At 48.7% G+C, this 22313-nt stretch overlaps 1 protein-coding gene across 4 annotated transcripts in view; it reads right to left on the bottom strand.

The window, feature by feature from the left end:
• ZBTB7C (zinc finger and BTB domain containing 7C) overlaps positions 1-22313 on the bottom strand; it is a 171309-nt gene that overhangs the window by 9700 nt on the left and 139296 nt on the right. The gene's annotated exons all lie outside the window — the stretch shown is intronic.

Raw genomic sequence — 22313 nt, 5'->3', positions numbered from 1 at the left:
CTCATAGCAAAAAATTTCTTCCAATATCTCATCTCAATATCCCCTCCTTCAGCTTGAAACCATTCTCCTTTCATCTGTCACTCCATACCTGTGTCCAATGTCCCTCCCCAGCTTTCCTGGAGTCCCTTCAGGCACTGGAAGGCTGCTAGAAGGTCTCCACAATGATCCTGTCTTCTCTCAGTGTCCTTTTCTCCCTTCCCTCACCTGCACATCTGTGATCACCTCCTACCTGCACTTTCCCACTGCATCTCCATGTCACCTTCCAACTCCTTCCAGGTCCTCTGTAATTTCACATCTGCTCCCCTCCACATGTCTCCTGCTTTGTCTCCATCCTTCTCTTTCCTGCTCCCTTTCCAGAACCACCACAAACTCCCTCCTCTCTCTCACATCCCTCTCCCAGGCGCCTTGTGCAACAGTTCCCTCCCCACGAGGTTAACTTTCACATCCTCTCAGTGCCAACATCTTTCCAGGCACACGCTGGGTTTGCCACGCCAGGAGCTATGTCAGGAAAAGGGTGATGCTCCATTGCTCCACCCTGCCAAGTGCCAGCACCCACATGGCTTTCAACAAGATGAGCCAGGGAGTGCCCATCTCACCTATGCAATTATTTTTTGGCACTGGTACAACTTGATGTCCCAAATTAAGAGTGACTCCTGGCCATGGCTCTTTGCTTATGGACGGGGCAGTTCTCCAGTTCTGTGCCCTCCTGGAATGCCTGGAAGCTCATCCATGCCATCTCAGCACGTGGCCAGCCCACACAGGGATGTCTTCCTGAGGGATCTGGGAATGCAGGAGGCAAGTGAGGAGTTGTGTGTCACCTAAAAGTTCAGAGGAAGACAACCAGGAACCCCACCAAGAGATGAGGGCTTGGCCAGAGGTAGGTGGCTGCCTGCTATCTTCTCCCAGGAGCTGAGCTTGCTCTGTTCCCAATCCTGTGTGGACTTGTTAGCAAGGTATCAAATGCCCTCTGCATTTGGCAGACACTCTGCCAGAGCAGCTCCACCCTCAAAGGGAAATTCGGAAGCAAAAAGCCCACACCCAAAAGGAAAGCTCGATTTTTTTTTTTTTTTTTTTTTTTTTTTTTTTTTTTTTTTTGATTTTTTTTTTTTTCATCTGCAAGATGTTTCCTCTTTCACATGGCTCCAGCAGCCTTTCCACATGAGAAATCCCAGGCAAGGAGGACAACTTCCTCCAGCAGGCAAGGGATGCATTAATCCCATCAGGCACACAGGAGGCATCAAACAGCCAGAAGGATTTTGAATGCACCAACCCTTTGGAAAGCCCCAGGACACAGAGAGTCCATGCAGTGTCACCTCTACCTGCCCCAGCTGGTGGCCCCACTGCAGACAGACAATCCACAGCAGAGAATCTTCAAAAGAACCCGGGGTACAGCTCAGTAAAACTGCAGCCTCACCCCAAGCCCTTTCCACAAGGCTGAGACCATCAGGCAGGTGACAATTCCCACCTCTGCATTGCTCCTGGGATCCATCCTGAGAGTCCTTCCCTGCTTGGATGCTGGTTGGGCTGCCTCCCAATCTCCCATCCCCCAGCTGTGAGGATGTGGTCTGTTGGATAGGGGCTGGTTCCCACTCTCCCACCTGTCTCCATCCTCTGGGGATGGAAGGAGCCTGGAGGTTTTCCAGGGAAATCCTTCTTTCACCTTGGTCAGCAAACCTGTGACCCTTGAAGGAGGCTGGGGAGGGGACCAGACTCTGCAGCAAACATTCCTGTGGGAAGAGGAATGTCACCTCCCTCCTCCTCCTCCTCCTCCCTCTGCAGGGTCAATCTCCAGCCAAAACCTTGCAGATATCTCCCCCACATCTCATCAGCATTTCCCAACCCTTCCCGTGTGGGAGCCTTGGGAAGACGGCGCGGCTGAGATGGAGAACATCCCAGGAAGGGTGGGAACAATGCCAGGATGGGCAACAAACTGAACTAAAAAGGCTCAGGGGAGAGGCTGGAGGGGCACCCCCCCATGGGAAGTCCTCCCCAGCCACCTCCCCACGTTCAGAGATGTGGAAGAGACACAGGAATTCCACCCCTCCGAGGTCCTCCATCCGGTGACAATTTTTATCTGAGGGAGGATGCTCCAGCCCTGCATCCCCTGGTGTGCTCATTATCTCCACGCTAATTATGTCCCTTGTCTGAAACAAATTGATTCATTACCCTGTGCTGAGCTCAAACACCTTAACAACCCACGTTCTTCCACCAACCCCACCAGCTCCATCCCAAATCTGACTTGGAAAACAGGGATGGAGCTGGCCAAAATGAAGAAGAAAAAAAACATGGTGACACAAGAAATGAAAAAAAAAAATAAAAATCAAACCACCATCCCATACCATGGTGACACAAGAAATAATAAAAAAAAAGAATAAAAAAAATCAAACCACCATCCCATACCATGGTGACACAAGAAATAAAAAAAAAAAAAGAATAAAAAAAATCAAACCACCATCCCATACCTTCTCTAAGTGTGTGTGTCAGATAATAAATAACCCCCGAGCCAGGGAGGGAAAGCTCATTTCCTTTTCCAGGCTTTGCATCTGTAATAGTAAACGTGTAGCAATTAAATTTCTATTGCTGTGTTGAGCTCCTGCTCCTTTCTTTTTGGTTGGAAGGAGGGTTTGGTGGTACAGGAGCTCCCTGTTTGGAGGAATGTGTTGTCCTCCCAACCTGTTTGGATCTTTCCTCCCTGGACTGCCCTGAATGCAAAGTCAGAAAAGCAGAATATCAGACTACCCTGATAATTGTTTTCATAAAGTGCTTTTTTGTGTTTTGTGTGTCTCTTTTTTTTTTTTTTTTTTTTTTTTTCCTTTTTACAGACACTAAAATTTATGGATTCCTCCCTAATTTGTGGGTTATTCACTCAGCAGCACAAAAGAAAAAAAACAAAAAGAAAAAAACAACCCGACAATTAAAATAAGATGAGCTAAAATGATATACAGCTGCTTTTTGGTGGAAATGGGATCTTTTTCCTTTCTTCTTCCCCTCCTGCTCCTCTCCAGATGTGGCTCTGCTAACCCAAGCACTTGGGGAAGATGATAACTTTCCAGGATGCCAATTGAAGGTGATTCATGTCATTTAAATGTGAAGGGGGAAGGAAGGAAGAGAAGCAGCCCACTCATTTGCATACATTTGAATTCTTTTTTTTTTTTTTTTTTTTTTTTTTTTACCTCACAGGGTGGTTTGACAGCTCTGGAGCTCAGTGAGCCTGAGAAATGACCTTCTGGCTCCCATGCCCCCGGGGAGGTAAATGGCCACAGGCTGGAAGTGTGCTGATGCTGATGGTTTCCTTCCTCCACCCCCCCTTTTTCCTTCTCCAAGCCAAGGGTGGGAGAAGAACAGGCTTAAAAATAGCATCTGAGGGTGACAAATGTCACCAGGGCAGGCATGAGTGGAGCACATGGAGTTAAGCAGGAATAAAAAAAAAACAAAAAACCCAAAAAAACCCCCACCCCAACCCTATTTTATCAAGAGAAAATTACAGCATTGTTACATGAAACCAGGGAGAGGGAGGGACAGGGAGAAGGGCGGAGGGGGCACCGAAAATAAATGTATTCTGCAGATGACATCTTGAAACATTGCATTTATGGGCACGCTGAGAACTCATTCATTACTTTCTTGCCATGAAAAGGCCCATTTAGAAAAGAATGACCCTGAGAGATGAGACAGGAATCCAGGAGAGCAGGCACATGGCTGGCTCTGCCAGGGGATGCAGCTGGAGGAAAGGGGAGATGTTTCTCCTCTTTTTTTGGAGAAAATCCTTCAATTTGGGGGCAGGATGGTGCTTAAAACCACCCTTTCCTGACCCATCCCTCCATGTTCTCATCCCAAGTCCCTCCCCAGCTTTCCTGGAGCCCCTTCAGGCACTGGAAGGTGCTCTAAGGTCTCCCTGCAGCCTTCTCTTCTCCAGCCTGAACAACCCCAACTCTCTCAGCCTGGCTCCAGAGCTGCTCCAGCCCTCCCAGCATCTCCAGGGCCTCCTCTGGATTCATTCCACCTCCATGCCCATCACCTCCACCCATCTGTAGAAGGGAAAATGGAGGAGAACTTCAACTTGGAAGAGCCCTCTGAAAGCTGTACCAGCCCTGAGATGGGTCAGGATCCTGCCTCTGGGTCCCAGGATTTCTCCCAAGCAGGAGCAGACCTGTGCAGGCTTCACATCAGCATCTCCCTCTCCCACCTCCTTCCTCATTTTCACTGAAAATGCCCTGGAGGAGATAAAAGGCTGCCAGGGAAAGCCCAGGCTTGTGCAATGGTTCAGGGCTGCACCAGGGCTGGAGATGCCCCCTGCCCATCCAACTCCATCCAACATTTCACAGCTTGAGTCTTAGCTGGGAGATGACAATTTTTGGCCTTTGTTGCGTGCTGATGCCTGTGGCATCATTACTAGAACATGCAGCTTTTTAAATATTTCATTATTTGTATATATGAATATGTATATTTTATAGATTTTAATACATTTATAAAGATTTATATAGCTACAGTTTTATGAAAACACTTTCTATGCATGTATTTTATATGTGTATATTTTAATATACTTATATTTCCATATTTTATGTGCCTGTATTTTAATATTTGCATATTTAAATATTTGCACAGAGATTCTCAGAGCATTTTGTCCTAAAATGTGCATTCCTCAACCTTCTCCTTGCTTCTGACTAGATTTGGTTTTGGGGTGCCTATAGTCCCTTCTTCTCAGAAGGGAAACCCCAAAGCCAAGAGGGTGCCCTGGGGACAATCTGGGGACCAGAAAGCTGCTGCCTCCCTCTCCATGCTGTGCTCCTTCTGCATTCAGTGGGATGTAGGAAGGAACCTGAAGGAATCTCTGCCTGCAGCTGGTGTCAGAATGACATTTTACCAGGGAAAGAAGAAGGTTTTTCCAGTTCTTCCCATCACCCAGCCTGGACATGGAGCATGGCTTGGGGCTGAGCATCTCTCCATGGCCAGATCTTGTTGCTTGGTCTCTGCAGGCACAAAGCCCCAGCAGGGATCTGAACTCTACACCTGGAGCATGAGGACATCCCACAAAAGCATCCCTGAGGTGGCTGGACCTGGATTTGGGGTGCTGAGCATCACTGGTAGGAGCTGGGAGTCAGAGGAACACAGAATGATTTGGGTTGGAAGGGACCCTTGAAGGTCAGGTAGTCCAACTCACCTGCAGTGAGCAGGAAGGATGCTGAGGTCCCATGTTTCCCAGAGAAGCTGTGGCTGCCCCATCCCTGGCAGTGTCTCAGGTCAGGTTGGATGGGGCTTGGAGCAACCTGGGCTGGTGGGAGGTGTCCCTGACCATGGAAAGGGCTTGGGAATGGAGGAGCTTTAAGGTCCCTTCCAACGCAAACCAGTCTGGGATTCTGTGATCTTCAGCTAAACCAGGTTGCTCAGAGCTCCATTCAACCTGACCTGGAATGCTTCCAGGGATGAGGAATCTACCAGCTCTCTGGGCCAGTGTTTCACCACCCTCCTTATGAAAAATTTCCTCCTTCTCTCTTTCACGTTCAGCTGAAACCCAGCACACCTCATCCTATCACTCCAAGCCCAGCTAGATAGTCTGTGCCCACCTTTCTTCTAAGCCCCCTTCAAATACCAAAAGGTCAGCAGTGAATCAGCAAGAGCTTTCCCCATCCTGATTTATTTCCTGCCACTAATTCCATCCCTCCCTGGTGCTCTTCACCTGCATCTACACATGATCCTGTTTATGTAAACTTCTTGCTACCTCCACCAACCCATAAATATATGCTGGTTTTGGGTTTTTTTTTCCCAGGTTTATTTGTGCCTCGTTATCTGGCAAATAAGATGTGCAGGTGAGACCACCCCCATCTGTCAAAATATTGCAGCTGCTTTTCATGGGATACATGGATAGGTGACTGATGGCTTCTGTTCCATAGCTGTGTTGTTATTTTGGGGAAAATTAAGGATGCTGGGGCTCCATTCTCACATCTCCTATTGCTCTGTGACCTTGAGCAACTCACTCGTCCCTGAGCAGAGCCACCTAGGCTTACACCCCAACCAAAGTCCTGGACCCCCCCACCATAACAAGGATGTGGAGCTGTTGGAGTGAGTCCAGAGGAGGCCCTGGAGATGCTGGGAGGGCTGGAGCAGCTCTGGAGCCAGGCTGAGAGAGTTGGGGTTGTTCAGGCTGGAGAAGAGAAGGCTGCAGGGAGACCTTAGAGCACCTTCCAGTGCCTGAAGGGGCTCCAGGAAAGCTGGGGAGGGACTGGGGACAAGGGCAGGGAGGGATGGGATGAGGGGGAAGGGTTTCAAGATGAAAGAGGAAGAAATTGTTGAATTTGAGGGTGCTGAGCCCCTGTGCCAGGTTTCCCAGAGAAGCTGTGGCTGCCCCATCCCTGGCAGTGTCTCAGGTCAGGTTGGATGGGGCTTGGAGCAACCTGGGCTGGTGGGAGGTGTCCCTGCCCATGGAAAGGGCTTGGGAATGGATGAGCTTTAGGGTCCCTTCCAACCCAAACCATCCCATGATACTATCCTAGAATTCTACAATGCCAGCACCACAGAGACAACTCCATCCCTTTGACCAAATGCTTCACTCCAATTTGGAACCAAGGACTTGGGATTCCTAAAAGCCTATTTTAAAGGCAGGCAGTGGTGTGGGGTTTTTTTTTTTCCCTTTCATTTATGAATTAAAAAAAAAAAAGAAAAAAAAGAAGAAAGAAAGAAAGACAAAAGCTCAATAAAAAGCAAATATTTCCTTAAGCACACCTCCCCTCTGAACATCTTGTCTCCAGATTATACCACCCACCCCAGTACTTAATGTTCCTCCCCTCTGGCAGGAAGGTGGGGCTGAGACTGCTCCTCACCTTTCAATCACTGCAACCTGTGAGATGCCCAAAATGAAGAAGAAAAAGCCCTGCCTCCCTCCCCAAGGAGAACATCATGTTTTTTAAGGGAGATGAGCCACTTTGTAGACCTAAAGATGTTGTAGGGGGGAACCTGAGGATGCCTCCTCAAAAAAACCCCATGGATTTTACTTGGATCTGGGCAAAGCAGGCAAGGGTGCCTTGGTGAGAAAAGATGCAGAGAATTGGCCATGGAAAGTTCTTGCTTGCAGCAATGATGGGGAAAACCCCTTGTGGGTGGCTGCAGAGGTGGCATCACCCCAGATGGCTCCTGGCAAGGGAGTGGCTGCAGAAATGGAGCAGGTCAGAACAATTTAAGGGGATTCTCCAGAGGGTGGCAGTGCCAGGACTGCCTACGGTGGCCACTCAGAGCTCCAGCAATGCTGACACCCATTGGAGAAGTGCCACTGATGCTGGGAGGAGAGGGATGGCCAAAGAACCAACCCAACCCTTTTTTGGCCAACACCCAGAGAGCCAAAGATGGGTGAGATGGTTCCTACCTGAAGGAAGAGCCCTGGAAGTCAAACAGGGGTTGATGATCTAATTCATGTGGTTGAGATCACACGGGTGACCTTTAGTCTCCACTGCCTCCTGGCCTTTTCAATATTCATCCCAATCCCCAAGCAAAATCCCTGGGCATACAAGGATTCACCTGTATCAACATCTGGCTGAGTGTGTTCTATCTGACCAAATTGAGCCCATGTGAACCATAGATATTTACACACACTACATAAAACTGAGGTTTAGGAGCTGGAAATATTACTTTCCTATAAGCAAGGCCATCATCTTCACCTGAAACCCCATCAGGGAATCCAAACCAAAAGATGGTGGAGAAACACCTCCAGCATGTCCATCAGTCCCTACAAGGATATATTCAACCTTTTCTTGATTTGAATGATCTTCCCCAGTTTCCCAAATACATACAGATGTTTAGCCAGACAAAACTGAGGATCTGCTGCACCTCCCAGGTAAGACATCACTTGGGAAGTCCCACAAGGAATTACTTGTTTAAGCTGATTATAGGTGATACTCATTCACTCCCCCAGGTGTGCAGGCACAGGCAGCTCCTGTATCCCCTGGGAATCCATCCTTGGGTATTTCTGAAGGTTGCAGCAGGTATTATGCAGCTCCCAACAAATCTGTCCCTGGAGGTCAGCTCCAGCCCAGCTACACCTTTTTCTTTACCAACTTGATGGACAGACACAAATCTGGTGAAGTTGCAAATTCTGAATCTAATCCTCCCCCAGTGAGGGGGTTGGGTGCTACTGATTGTAATGGGAATTTGCTGCTGCTCTGTGACCACCAGGAGCCAAACCCAAGCCCATGGGGTATTTTTCAGGCCATGCTTTCCTGTCCTCAACTCCTCCATGGGCTTGCTGCTTAAGTTGACCCCTCCATTTCTTTCCCCTCCCACTCATCACCCACCATGGCAATCACCCAAAAAGCCCCAGCACCTCCTCAGATCTACCCCAAAGTCTCCCCCTTCCTGGGTCACTCCTGAACATCATTTTAGAATGAGCTCCCAGGTGCTGTTATGAAGTTTGTTGGATCAGCACCTTGGGTTTGGGTGAGCCTACAGGGACCTGCCACCCAGCAGCTTTGCAGGGTCAGTGCTCAGAAGATGCCATCAGACCACCAGAACCAAGCCCCATGGCTCCCCTATTTCCTTTAAATCAGTTCTTGAGCCCCAGATAAATCCAAACAGGAGCTTTGGCAGGGCCAGGGTAGACTTCAATGCCTCTTATAATTGAAGGGCCATGTTTTTCTTCTTTCTAGCTTCTTTTTAATTAGCCAGCACACTTCCCAGCTTCAGAGTTTATATAAATCTCCAGAATCAGGAGCTTTGGGTCACTTCTGGGTGGCAACTTGAATCTGAGTCCCATCTGATGTGATGAGCAGGTTTTGGCAAAGGGGGATCCCCAGTGATGGATGGTCAAATGCAGAGAAGAAATTAGTGGAGCTACGTCGAAGGCACAGCCTGGCTCCAGAGGGTGGAGGGGAAATTCCAGGGGGAAATTAATTGACCACAGTGTCCAGGGAGGTCCTGTGGGACAGGGCTTTAGAGGATGGTCACAACTCACCAACCCAAGCAGCTCCTTGGAGGTTTGGAGCTGGAAGGGAGAGTGGTCTGGGCATTAGGTCCCTTCTGCTCCTCTCTGCTGTGGTTTCTGCAAGGCTGGAGATGCTCAAGATCCACTTAGTTATGGGGCTTTTTCTTGGAAACCATCAGCAGTCCCTCTCTAAGTGACTCTGAATTAGCCTTGAGGCTCTCCTGGCCATGCTCCAGCATTCTGGGGGGACTTTTAAATGTGGTGTCTCTGGGAGAGGAAATGATGCTAAGTGAGCATCACCCCTCCCTATGGATCCATATGGACACCCACTGCATGTCTGTGTCTGTCTGCACGCAGAAATCCTGATAAATCAAGCAGAAGAGAAGAGTTTCCAGTCCCCCTGGGAAACTCACTCATGCTTCAAGTGAAAAACAACACAAAACAAAACAAAAAAATCAAACTCAAAGCCTAAAAAGAGGCAAAAATAAAGAGAGTGGGAGGAAAATCCCTACCAGAGGTGCACTGAAGATCAGGTTGCTGGGTGCTCCAGCATCTCTGATGTGTCCTGGGTGAGGGTCCACGAGGTATGTGACAATGTTGGTGGCATTTCTGCCACCCTCCTCCAACAGCCACCCCCTTGTGCAAGCTGCCCAGCCCCTGCTATAGAGGATTATATAGGAGATACATATATATGGCTGCATTCCTATGGTGCACAGTCATGAGCCTGTTGGTGGTGGGGACCTCCTTCCAGCACATCCTTAAAAAAAAAAACAAACAACCTTTCCCCAAAAAGGTGATTTCTGAGCAAACCTGGATAAAGAAGCAGGCCCCTTCATTGCTTCTCATTCTGCTTTTCTCCAGAGCCAGAAAAAAAGGAATTTAAAAAAAAAAAAAAAGGCTCCTATTGAACGCTGCGGACATGCTGGGTGGGTTTGCTTCCTGACACACACACACACATTAAAAAAGAGAGAAAAAGAAATAATAATAAAAAAACCCAACAAAACCCCATGGTGGAAAAATGTGCCCAGCTTAACCACGGAAAACTGGTTTGGCTGGTGTCCCCCTGGAGTGGACAGGATTGTGAGGGACTTGGACGTGGCTCGGGGCGAGGCTGTCACCAGCCTGCAGGAGAAGAAAAATTACTTTTTTTTTTTTTTTTTTTTTTTTTTTGGGGTGCTCCTAAAAAAATAAAAAAACAACCCCATACAACCCAAGGGGTAAAGGATGGCAAACCAGCTTCCCCTCTTTTTTTCTCCCTTCCCCTGACCCTCTCCCTACCCTCGCCAGGAGGGAAAAACCACCAAAAAAGAAGCAAAGAAGAAAAGGGTCAGAGCGTTAGGGCGTTAAATCAGAAGCAGATGTGGGCCTCCTCGCCAGCCTGAGTCATGGTGGGAGGGTGGGGAAGGGGGGGGTTATCTCTATTTTGGTGCTGGGTGTGGGGTACAGAAAACAATGGGAGGAGAAGGTGGTGCAGTGTTTGAGCAGGATTAATATCAGCTTAGGAGCAGGTACGGGCAGGCTCCAGAAGCAGTGGGATGGGGAGGTTCAGCTTGGTGGTGGCCCAAGTTGCAAGGCTGTTCCTCCAGACCCTCCTCAGCTTCCTTGCAGCATGGTTGGGCATCCCCCCAAGTCACCCACAGCCCTGTTTTGGGGGAGCTTTTTGCTGGTCCCCACCACCTCTCCAAACCTCATCGCTCTCCATCCCCATGCGCTGGCCAAGACGTGACCATCACTGGCCCCACCACGTGGGACACTTTGCACAGGGCAGTGACAGGAATCTACCTCTCCCAAGGACAACCCTGTCTCTAAAACTCCCTTTGCTTTTGGCTAAGCCCCAGGACACAAGCTTGGCCTCACCTTTCCCTTTGCACCCTGCCCTCCACCACCATGGCATTCACCAGGCTTGCAGCCCCATGGGTGTTTCTTTTGCTTTGGCACCACTCAAAATGTGATTTTCTGCTTGGATCTCGTGAGAGCTTTTGTAGCCTTTGGTTTTAATTGCCATTTAAGTCTCCTGGAGCATTAAGTACAGGAGTTCCTCTGCTATGGCCAGGCCAGAATAGCTCCCATGTGGACATAAAGTGCCTTTCAGAGTGATGTGCTCACGGGAGGTGCCTCTGCAGAGCATCTTGTGCTGTGATGGTGAGCTGGCCAGAAAAAAGCATGGCCCCTCCAGCACCACCACCCCATCATCTGTACCATGGGCAGAAGTCCTGGGGCTGGGCAGTGCTGCCTCAGGGAACCCCCACACAGGTTGAAAATTCAAGTCCCTAAGAGAGGACTGAATCCACCCAGTTTTTCCCCCACATGAGTGTCTCCTCAGAGTCACCTATAGCTCCAGCTCCATCACAGAGGGATGCTAGGGTGAACAGCACATCCCCTCATCCTTTGCTGACGTGAGGGAGAGCATCAGGGATGCTCCATCCCTGGAAATGTTCCAGGTCAGGTGGGATGGGGCTCTGAGCAACCTGATCCAGATGAAGAATCCCAGACTGGTTTGGGTTGGAAGGGACCTCAAAGCTCATCCATTCCCACCCCCTTTCCATGGTCAGGGACACCTCCCACCAGCCCAGGTTGCTCCAAGCCCCATCCAACCTGACCTGAGACACTGCCAGGGATGGGGCAGCCACAGCTTCTCTGGGAAACCTGGCACAGGGGCTCAGCACCCTCACAACAAACAATTTCTTCCTAATATCTAAACTAAACCTTCCCCTCATTTATCTCAGAACTGCTTCCCCTCATCCTATCACAATGCCCTGGTCAAAAATACAGCCAGGACATACAAACTTTGGGTCTATCTTAAGATCTGCTCTGATCCCCCTCCTCCTGGTGACTCCAGAATTTGAGGACTGGACCAGATGACCTTCAAGGTCCTTCAGAAGCCAAACCATTCAATGATTCTGTGCTCATTTTCCTGACAGCCAAAGCTTCTCTGAATTGCTTCAGAGAGGAGGACACTCAAGGGAGGGAGATGAGAGTTCCACCCAACCTTCTCCTAAGTAAACCAACCAACTAATGACCTCTCTGAAGACCACAGGTAATTTATGAAGCATAACCTTACAGTGTGGCCCAAGCAAGGAATACCCAGAGGTAACTTTCTGTCTTTAGGGGACCATTTTATCCATCACTCAAAGTTAACAGAGCCACTGAACTGAAAATCAGGGGTGGGATTCAGTTCTCCCCTGTATCTCAGCTCCTTCTGTGAGCCCTTGCTGACCTTCTGGAGAGGTAGAAAGACTTGTCAGCTGAGTCCTGACCCTGCAAAGCTTCACCCACAGATTGGTGGGGTCCACCAAAATATATAGTAAATATAGTCACTGCTGGTGGAGAACCAACAGAAAAAAAACCCAAACAAAACAGGTGTAACCTGGAAGAAGGAAACAAAAAACTACTGCTTAGATGGCTCGGCTGAAACTCATGGAAAAAGAAAAAAAGAAATAAAGCAGGGATCAACAGGATTAATTTTTTTCAACCAACACTTCTCCAACAAGGAGGGGGTTTGAGGGATCACGTCCACTGAGCAAGGCAAGTCCTAGGTCTCAGCTGACCAGGCACCCACCCCAACTCACAGCCTGATTCGATTTAAAACAGCTGAGCTGGAAATGAGGTTTATAATGGGATTGGCAACTGCCCCTTCCATGCAGTGCTGCAAAGCCACAGGGTTCAAAAATAACCAGGGCTGGAGTCAGGGTTTGGATCTTGGCCAGGGGGTGAGGGCAGGATCAGGGCTGCATCACACCACCAGCTAAGGAAACTGGGAGAGATCCCCAGCTTCTCCCCTCTGGGGGGTTGTAGAGGGATGACCCTTCAAAGTATTATAAGAAAAAAAAAAAAAAAGAAATAGGGGAAAAGGAGGAGAAAATGAAGCTCTGCCAGGTACAGAGAGCCCTGTTTGGTTTGGCCCAGCCTGAACCCAAGGCACTTTCCATCTGGAACCCAAAAATGCTGATGGTGTTTGGAGTCTGTCTGCATCTCTCCCATGATGTGAAGAGGCATTCAGGATGATGGGCTGAGATTACTTTTTTTTCAACTTTTTTTTTTTGTTTTTTTCCTTAATTTCCCTCACAACTGTATTTCCTGTTGCATTTTAAACTCCCCCATGCTGTCGTTACAGAGTCAGATGAAATCACATGTGTGATAACCCCACTGTCCATGCATGCACAAGTTCACAAGGAAAAATTTTCAAGGGAAGTTCCTCACATGCCTGGACTCAAAGGGGAAGTCCAAAGGAGTCTTTGAATTACAGGGTGCTGGCTACAACCAGACCTTGCTGGAGCTGAACAGATGGATTTGATGCTTTTGGGGGGGTTTGGCTGGGTAAAGCATTTTTTTTTTCACAGACTGGTTTGGGTTGGGAGAGACCTCAAAGCTCATCCCTTCCCAACCTCTTTCCATGGGCAGGGACACCTCCCACCAGCCCAGGTTGCTCCAAGCCCCATCCAACCTGACCTGAGACACTGCCAGGGATGGGGCAGCCACAGCTTCTCTGGGAAACCTGGCACAGGGGCTCAGCACCCTCACAACAAAGAATTTCTTCCTAAAATCTCATCTCACACTCCCCTCTTTCAGCATTAAACTCCTCCTCCTTGTCCTATCACTCCATGCCTTTGTCAGAAGTCCCTCTCTGTCCTGAGGCAGTCAGGGATTGTCTCCAGGGATTTACCTGATGCTCTTCTGGATTTGCACCAGGGGAAAGAGGAGAAAGATGTCACAGAGACTGCAGGACAGTCTTGCAGGTGGATCTGAGCTGCACCATCCTACACTGAGCTCCTGTGCTCAGTGCCACCACGAAGATGTTCCAAAGGGATCTGCAGATAGTTTGGGACTTATAGAAGGAGCTCCACAGGGACAGCAATGCCATCCTCAGAGCAACTTAGGTCAAGGTGGGTTTTCCCTTTCATATGGAGGACTACAGGTGTCCCTATGCAGCACCTGATGATGGAGGACAGATGCTCTCTCCGTGTCCAACGTGTGCCAGAGGCCCAAGAAATGACCCCCAGCTTCCCATCCACTATCAGGCCAGAGGTTATCCACTCCTCACAGCTCTGTCTTTGAGGCTATTTTTTTTCTGAAAATCCCAATTTCTTCGGGGGCAAAAAAAAAAAAAAAAAAAAAAAGTAGCAACCAAATTCCTTCCAGCTGTTCCAGGCAGCTGGGTGAAGGCATCTTGGCTGATGCTCCTGGAGGATGGTTCCAGCAGCACAGCAACAGGGACAGGAACCTCCAGGAGAGAGGCATTGGCACAGCTGGATGTGTGAGGCAACATCTGTACAGCCCTGATCACATCTGCTTAGGGGAAGGGGGTGGTACAAGGGTAAAGAGACCAAGTCCAGGTGAAGTGACACAACTCCCAGACCAACCTTGTGACAACAAAACTCTATCAAGGGAGGGTTTGGCTCTCAGTGTCTCATAAAGCAGCTGCTTTGATCTCACTGCCTTGCACACAGAACAACAAAATAAAAAGAAATAAAAGAAATGCAGACATCTCACACAACAAGGAAGAACATGGATTATGATTCTGAGTACCTGCAGAGGATGTTCCGGGGGTGGGGGTGGTGTTTGGAAAACTCCCTGCAGAACACCAAAAGAAATGTGGAATCACTCACACTTCTTCAGGCCAGAATTTTTTGTCCTGGGTGGGAAAATCTTTCCCTCACTTTTCCCATCACTTCACTGTCTGTATTTTGCATCTCCTGGAGAGGGATTTTCCACAAGGAGATGGAGTGATAGGATAAGGAGGAATGGTTTCAAGCTGAAAGAGGGGAGATGAGATGTTAGGAAGAAATTGTTTGTTGTGAGGGTGCTGAGCCCCTGTGCCAGGTTTCCCAGAGAAGCTGTGGCTGCCCCATCCCTGGCAGTGTCTCAGGTCAGGTTGGATGGGGCTTGGAGCAACCTGGGCTGGTGGGAGGTGTCCCCATGGCAAGGTGGTCTTGAAGGTCCCTTCCAACCCAAACCATTCTATGATTCACAGCACAGAAATGTCAGTCTCTGGTTAAAAATGTATTACAGTCAATTTTCTCTCTGAGAGGAAAATTCCTTACTTAAGGGGCCACAATAAAAGCAGACATTTGGAAAGATCTACCTCTCCATCCACCCACCTCACCTCCCATCTCTGGCATTCCTAATCCACATTCCGTTGCCTCATCCACACGTCACTTCAGCAAAATACCCCTTGCAGCATTTTCATTTCTCCTCCCTATTTGCCCATGAAGATACTCACCAAAAATGAGGCTGAATGCTGAGTCATTCATTTTTAAGTGGGTTTTATATATATATATATATCCACTCAGCCCTTCTCAGGAACAGGCAGCAACCCAGCACCTTGCCAACACCTCACTTCAAAGCCCTAACCCATCCCTTGATGGGATGGTCCCCAGGCTGGGGACTTTCCTTTTCTAAGTCAGCACTTTAAAATATTTATAAAGGCACTTGAAGCTCCTTTTTTTTTAATTATTATCACCATTATTTTTTTATTTTTACCACTGCCTTTATTTGCAAACCCTGCCCTGAGCTTCGTGTCAGGCCAAGGGGAGTTATGCTCACATTGCTGGCATACCTGAGGAGAGGCAGAAGGATTTGGTCCCTGCACCCAGAACAAAGCCCTGAATTATTGCAGCTCTTTGCCCTCCACTGAGAGTAATTATGGTTAAGAGAAAACCGTTCTTTATGGCAGAATCCTTCCAGATGGGGGAAAAAAAAAAAAAGAGATTTAATTATAAGGGAAGAGTGCTGTGGGAGAGGAGAGGAGATGTGGGAGGTGTGGAAGGTTGCTGACCTTGCCCAGGTGGATGCTGGTGGCTCCAGACCTTCCTGATGGGGACTGGAAGTCTCCCTCCACTGAATCAGTGCTAAGCATGGAGAATAAAAACTAAAATAACCCAGGAATGATGCCTGCCTCACCCAGGAGAGGAAAAACAGCAGGGGTTTTAAGGGGAGATGTGTGGCCAAATCCTATCATAGGATTCTAGAATGATTTGGGTTGGAAAGGACCTTAAAGATCATTTAGCTCCAACCTCTTGCCACAGGCAGGAATAATTTCCACCAGACCAGGTTGCTCCAAGCCCCATCCAAGCTGCCCTTGAATATTTCACAGAATCAGAGAATCACAGAAAGTGAGGGGTTGGCAGGGACCTCAAAAGATCATCGAGTCCAACCCCCCTGCCAGAGCAGGGTCACCCACAGGAGGTCACACAGGAACACATCCAGGTGGGATTTGAATGTCTCCAGGGACACTTCCAGGGATGAAGCAGCCACAGCTTCCCTGGGCAACCCAGACTTTTCCCTTTTCCCTGAGTCATGGCCTTGGAGACAGGGTGGCTCCAGTAGGTCATGAGCTGGGCTTGGTTTCCACTCCCTCTTCCAAATGCTATTGCAGAGTCAGAGCTCAATGGGAGATGCTGACATTTTCCATGCAGACAAAGGCTACAGGACTTCCTAAGCCCATGAGTTCCACCAGATCCATATAAAAAGCACATTAAAGAGGAGAAGGCACGATCCAGTTAAAGATCCAGAGCTCCTCGATGCTGTGTGTGCCAGGGTACATGCTCATAAAGTGCATGCACAGAGAATATTTTTCTAGCCCTGTCTTTTCTTCCATTTATTTTAAGGAACAGAGTGTGGTTTCCTCTCCTGCATTTCTCATATTTGGCTTAAAAATAACATTTGAACCAATATCAAACCAAACAGCTTCTTGCCCGAGGAACAAAACACCCAACCAAAAAAAAAAACAAAACCAAAACCAAAACCCAACAAAAAACCAAAATAAAAAAACCCAACCTTTTTTTTTTCTATGGTGAAACCATAGGAAAGGAGAATATTTGTAAATTCCTCTGTGGATGTATCCTCTCAGCAGCATCAAAAAGTCAGTGCAAATTTTGTAGTAGATCCTTTACACCATTCCAGATGACTTCTTGGAAGGGCAGAAGGCATCTAAGAGAGTGTGCTCTGATTTATATTTCAAGCAGGGCAACTTTATCAGGAGCAGGAGTGCAGGTGTAAATCTCCAAGCAGAGAAAACAGCCCTGGTTCTCTGAATTCTCTCAGTTTTGGATGCCTAGACTGCATAAGAATGAGGCTTTTTGGTAGAAATGAGGGATGTCCATCTGGCAGATTCCTAATGGCACAGTGCTATGAATAAACACTCCAGATATTTTGCACGTGCTTCATGTAACCCCTGATAAGCCACAGAACTGGTCTGGAGAAAACCCTGAAGATGATGAGAGGGTTGGGTCCCACACAAACCATCCAATGCTTCTCTAAAGACCCAGCTGATGAAATGAGGGGAAATGGAGGCTGCCCTGAACTCTCATTTATCACAGTTCTCCAAAAGGTGGAATCCATCCCCCATCACACAGATGGCCCAAGAACACACCAAGGGTCCACCCAGGCAACTGTGTCCTCCTCTCCATGCAGGGTGAGTGGTGGGGACAGTGAGTGGTGGTGTGACAGGGAATGATGCCACACTCACTCCTGCATCCCCAAGCTCTCAGACCCTTCCTGAATCCAGACAAACAAACCAAAATATCCTAGAATCACAGAGTAATTTGGGTTGGAAGGGACCTCCAAAGGTCACCCAGTCCAACCCCTGCAGTCAGCAGGGACACCCTCACTTAGATCACTTAGATCACTCAGAGCCTCCTCAAGCCTCACCTTGAACATCCCCAGGGATGAGGTTGAACATCTCCAGGGATGAGGTTGAACATCTCCAGGGATGAGGTTGAACATCCCCAGGGATGAGGCTGAACATCCCCAGGGATGGGGCTGAACATCCCCAGGGATGAGGTTGAACATCCCCAGGGATGAGGTTAAACATCCCCAGGGATGGGGTTGAACATCCCCAGGGATGGGGTTGAGTTTCTCCAGGGAAGAGGTTGAACATCCCCAGGGATGAGACCTCAACCACCTCCCTGGGCAACCTGGGCCATTTTCCCACTGCCTTCATGGGAAAGAACTTTTTCCTACCAGCCAATCTAAATCTGCTCTTCTTAAATTTAAAACCATTGCCCATCATCCAATCACTCCAGGCCCTTGCAAACAGTCCCTCTCCATATCCTTGGGGGAGTGGAGGGATGGGTGGCAGAGAAGCCTGTGGGAGCCTCCATATCCACTTTATTGACTTCTTATTAATGCATCTCTTGCTGTTCAGAGCATATTTATCCTCTCCACAGAGCAGAAACCAGAAATCCTAAATGACCTTCCTCCCTCTTTCACCATCATCAAGGGCAGGTTGCATCTCTGCTCTTTAGGTGCACTGGAGAAAGCCCCAAGGGAAAATAAAGAGGAGGCTGCTCCATGGAAATGAGAAAACAAAATGAATGGCCAGCCCTAAAAAGGAAAACTCCTGCCATAAAACAGATTTTCTGGGTGAAGGGAAAGAACAGAAAGGAAAAAAGAAACGGTTGTGCTCTGCCCTGCTTTGCTAAACAGGCAGATGGGACCTGTATTTCTCTTCTGAAAGTTTAATGGGGAGACCATGATTCTGCTGCAAGTGTGTTTTATATGCCTGGCGATTAAAGGGGAAGGGAAGGGCATAATTTATAGAACTGTGAAACACAGAGGAGAGCTTTCTGGCTGCAAGGCTTCTTTATTTTCTTGTTACTCCTTTTATTCTTCCTTTTGCTTTCAGCCTTGTGAAGGGTGATAGATGGCAAGTGGTGGAGACTGAAATCTCCCTTTTATATTCAGGGGGCAGGTACCACCACATCAGCAACCCCAGGAGCTACAGGAGCTGCACCACGTCTTCTGAACGAGAATAATTCTGAGAGCAAAAATAGAAAAAAGCACCTCAGAGTATCCTCAGGTGCTTTCTTGCTCCTGCAGCCATTTCATCTTTCAGTCATTAATGGGCTTCATGCTTTCTAACATGAAGCTTGAGACAAACGGTGCTGCAGCCAGCAACACACAACATGGCCAAGCTCATTCCCTGTGTGATCCTCCAGCCCCTGGACAGTCTCCACCTCACCTTTTAACCTCTGCCAAGACTTTGGCACTTCCATACCACCTTGGTAGGAAGCAAGAACCACTCGTGTTTGGTTAGAAAGCCACCTCCTAGGAAAAAAACCTGCTGGTCAGTGAGATGCCCAGAAGTCAGCCTCATGTTCTTGCAGGGAAAATGACCAAGTTCATAGAGACTTACATGAGCAGACACACTGTCTGGAGGTAAAGGGATGATCCTTCCCTTCCATTTGGAGCTTCTGAGACCACAGGTGGAGTGCTGTGTCCATTTGGGGCTCTCCAGACAGACACTGTCACTCTGGGGGTACACCAAGGTGGTTATGGGGCTGGAGGTACCACGAGGTAAGAAGAGGGAGAAGAAGAGGTTAAGGGGGAATCCAGTTTTTTTCCTCTCCTAACCTAACTCAAAACTATAGAGAAGATTGAGTCAGACTCACCTCAGAGGACAAGAAGTGATGGACAGAAGCTGCAGCAAAAGAAGTTTAGATCAGATGGAAGAAAACCACTTTTTAGGAAAAGCATGGTCAAGCCTTGAGCCATGAGATGTTGGAATTCCTATCCCCTGGAGATACTCAAAACTCCCCCACACAAAGGCATGAGCCTGACCTAGGGTGGGAATTTTAATCAGGAGCTTCCAAAGGTCCCTGCCATCAAAACAAGTCTCTGACACCATGCTCTGGTTTTGTAGACCCCAAGGCACAAAAGAGAACAAAACCACAAGCATCCAGGGGACCTGCACCTGAGGTCACACCTCTACTGAGCAACCTAAAGCCCTCCTCTCATTGCAGAAATTAAGCACACAACACTATAGACACGTCTGGTGGGCATTCTGGGGTTCTTGCTTCTCCAGTAGAAGGTAGAGCAAAATTCTTCAGATAGATGTTGGGGTTTTGGGGTTGGGGTTTTTTTTTTGGTTTTTTTTTTTTTTTTATCTTCAGGGCCAACTCAGCAACTCATCTTCCTGTGCTCAGCCTGTCAGCAGAAGTGTCAACTGCCAGGCTGGTTTCTGTGATGTGGAATCATGCCCACTGAGACTTGGACCAAGACCACGCAGCCCATTTCACATAAGCCACCAACCAGCCCACACTTGGCAAAAGAAAACCTGAAGACCGTATCAGCCATGCCTGCCTGCATGACTCCTGGCTTGGGGCCATTTCCCTCCAACCCTCTGAGCAGCCACGATATAAATCTTGCTCTTCTTTCACTACTCTTTGCCATGACAACACAATCACTTGGCTCCCCACACCACGTTCTCCTTGGGCGTTTGTCAGGGATGCGTCATTGGAAAAATGAACTCTGGAGCCTGGCAAGAAAGGAAGAAAGGTTCTGCATGAAACCAACCATTGCTGCCCTTTCTCAGCTCACTCCTGTGCTGCAGGAGGAATTCAAGTCCTCGTGAAGCTACGCTGAAAATTTGCCTCCACCAGGAGCCAACTCATAATCCTCCTTCCTGGGGAACAAAGCAAGAGAAGTGCCTTGAAAAACGGAGGGCAAGAGTTTTGCTTCCTTTCCAGGAGCAGAACTCTCATGCCTAAAGATCTCCATGGAACATCCTTGTTCCAAGATCTCCATGTGCACACATCCTTTATTCAGAGCCAAATTTATTTTTACAGAAGATGGCTTGTCCCACTGAAGTCAAAAAGAAAGAAGAAATGTTTTATGCTGAGGGTGGTGAGACCCTGGCCCAGGGTGCCCAGAGAGGTGGGAGATGCCCCATCCCTGGAACCATTCCAGGTCAGGTTGGATGGGGCTCTGAGCAACCTGATCCAGTTGGAGATGTCCCTGGGGTTGGACTGGATGGACTTGAAGGGTCCCTTCCCACCCAAACCATTGTATGACCTGTACCAGCAGGGTCAGGGAGGGGATTGTCCCCCTCTGCTCCACTCTGGGGAGACCCCCCTGGGGTGCTGGGTCCAGTTCTGGGGTCCCCAGCACCAGAAGGAGATGGAGCTCCAGAGGAGGCCCTGGAGATGCTGGGAGGGCTGGAGCAGCTCTGGAGCCAGGCTGAGAGAGTTGGGGTTGTTCAGGCTGGAGAAGAGAAGGCTGCAGGGAGACCTTAGAGCACCTTCCAGTGCCTGAAGGGGCTCCAGGAAAGCTGGGGAGGGACTGGGGACAAGGGCAGGGAGGGATGGGATGAGGGGGAATGGCTTTAAACTTTGAAAAAGGGAGATTTAGGTTAAACATTGGGAAAAAATTCTTTAATTTGGGGGTGCTGAGCCCCTGTGCCAGGTTTCCCAGAGAAGCTGTGGCTGCCCCATCCCTGGCAGTGTCTCAGGTCAGGTTGGATGGGGCTTGGAGCAACCTGGGCTGGTGGGAGGTGTCCCTGCCCATGGAAAGGGGTTGGGAATGGTTGAGTTTTGAGGTCCCTTCCAACCCAAACCAGTCTGGGATTCTGTGACAAATCAGCTGAGTCCTCCCATTCACCCCAGCAAAACTACAGCTCCTGGTTATCAGAGAAAACCAGTTCCTGAATGAGTAAAATTGAAACCCTGCAGCCATTTTTATGTACCACCTCAACACCTTTTTTAGCTGATTGAAACCTGTTTTTGTTCAATTTCCCCCACTGCTGACTTCAGACCCTCACTGACTGATGGGATGCATGCTGGGACCCCATTGCATGCTGGAGGGCACAAACATCCCCAACAACCACCCGTGGGGAGAGCATGAAACCAACAGACAGTGGGGCTGGAGATGATGTGGATTCAGCTCAGGAAGGTCAGACAGTTATGATATTATTAGCAAAGGAGGGTGGAGTCCTTCTTCTGTCCAGAGTGAGGGAAGAGAGCCCATCCCCTGCTGAAAGCTGTGGGTGGACATATTGCACTTGGCCAGGCAGAAAAGTAAGGCAGGACTCCTCATTTCACATTTCCCAATGGAAGGGAGGAAAGAGCAATTCTGGGGGGTGGAAAGACCTCAGGTAAAAAGTCAGCTGGAGAAAACAGGGTAGATAGGAGGGTGTCATGGTGTAAGAGAAGCTCCTCACCAAGGGGAGCTGGGAAGAAGGTTTGGAGGGGGGAGAGGAGGTTGCTTAAAACATGGGGCACAGAGAAGTGGAGTCATGGAGCAGGGTGGGAGGGGATGAGGGAAGCAGGCAGGAGAGAAGATTACAGGACTGAGAGGAACAACGAAGAGGAGAAGAGAGGAGAAGGAAAAATTATGCAGGGCCTCCAAGGTCAAAAGAGTCAACTTCAAAAGGATTCCTTAAAAGACATAAAGCCAAAGCCTTCATACTCAATTATTTCATTTTCACACAATTTTTAGTAATATATCAGGGGGGGATTGCCTCCCAACGCTCAATTTGGTACAAAGGGATGATAAGAGAAGCCTGGGACTCTTTCCTCTCCTAATGGACCAGACGTGGCTGGAATTGGAGCTTTGGATGTGGTGTGAAGGAGAGGAGTTTGCTCTGGTTGATAGGAGAGGGAGTTGGGGTGGGGGAGTTCCCCCATGGAAC

The sequence above is a fragment of the Heliangelus exortis genome, chromosome Z (genome assembly GCF_036169615.1).
Source record: "Heliangelus exortis chromosome Z, bHelExo1.hap1, whole genome shotgun sequence".
NCBI lineage: Eukaryota > Metazoa > Chordata > Aves > Apodiformes > Trochilidae > Heliangelus > Heliangelus exortis.
The sequence above is the reverse complement of the archived record's forward strand: the minus strand, read 5'-3'. Positions and strand labels throughout refer to the sequence as shown.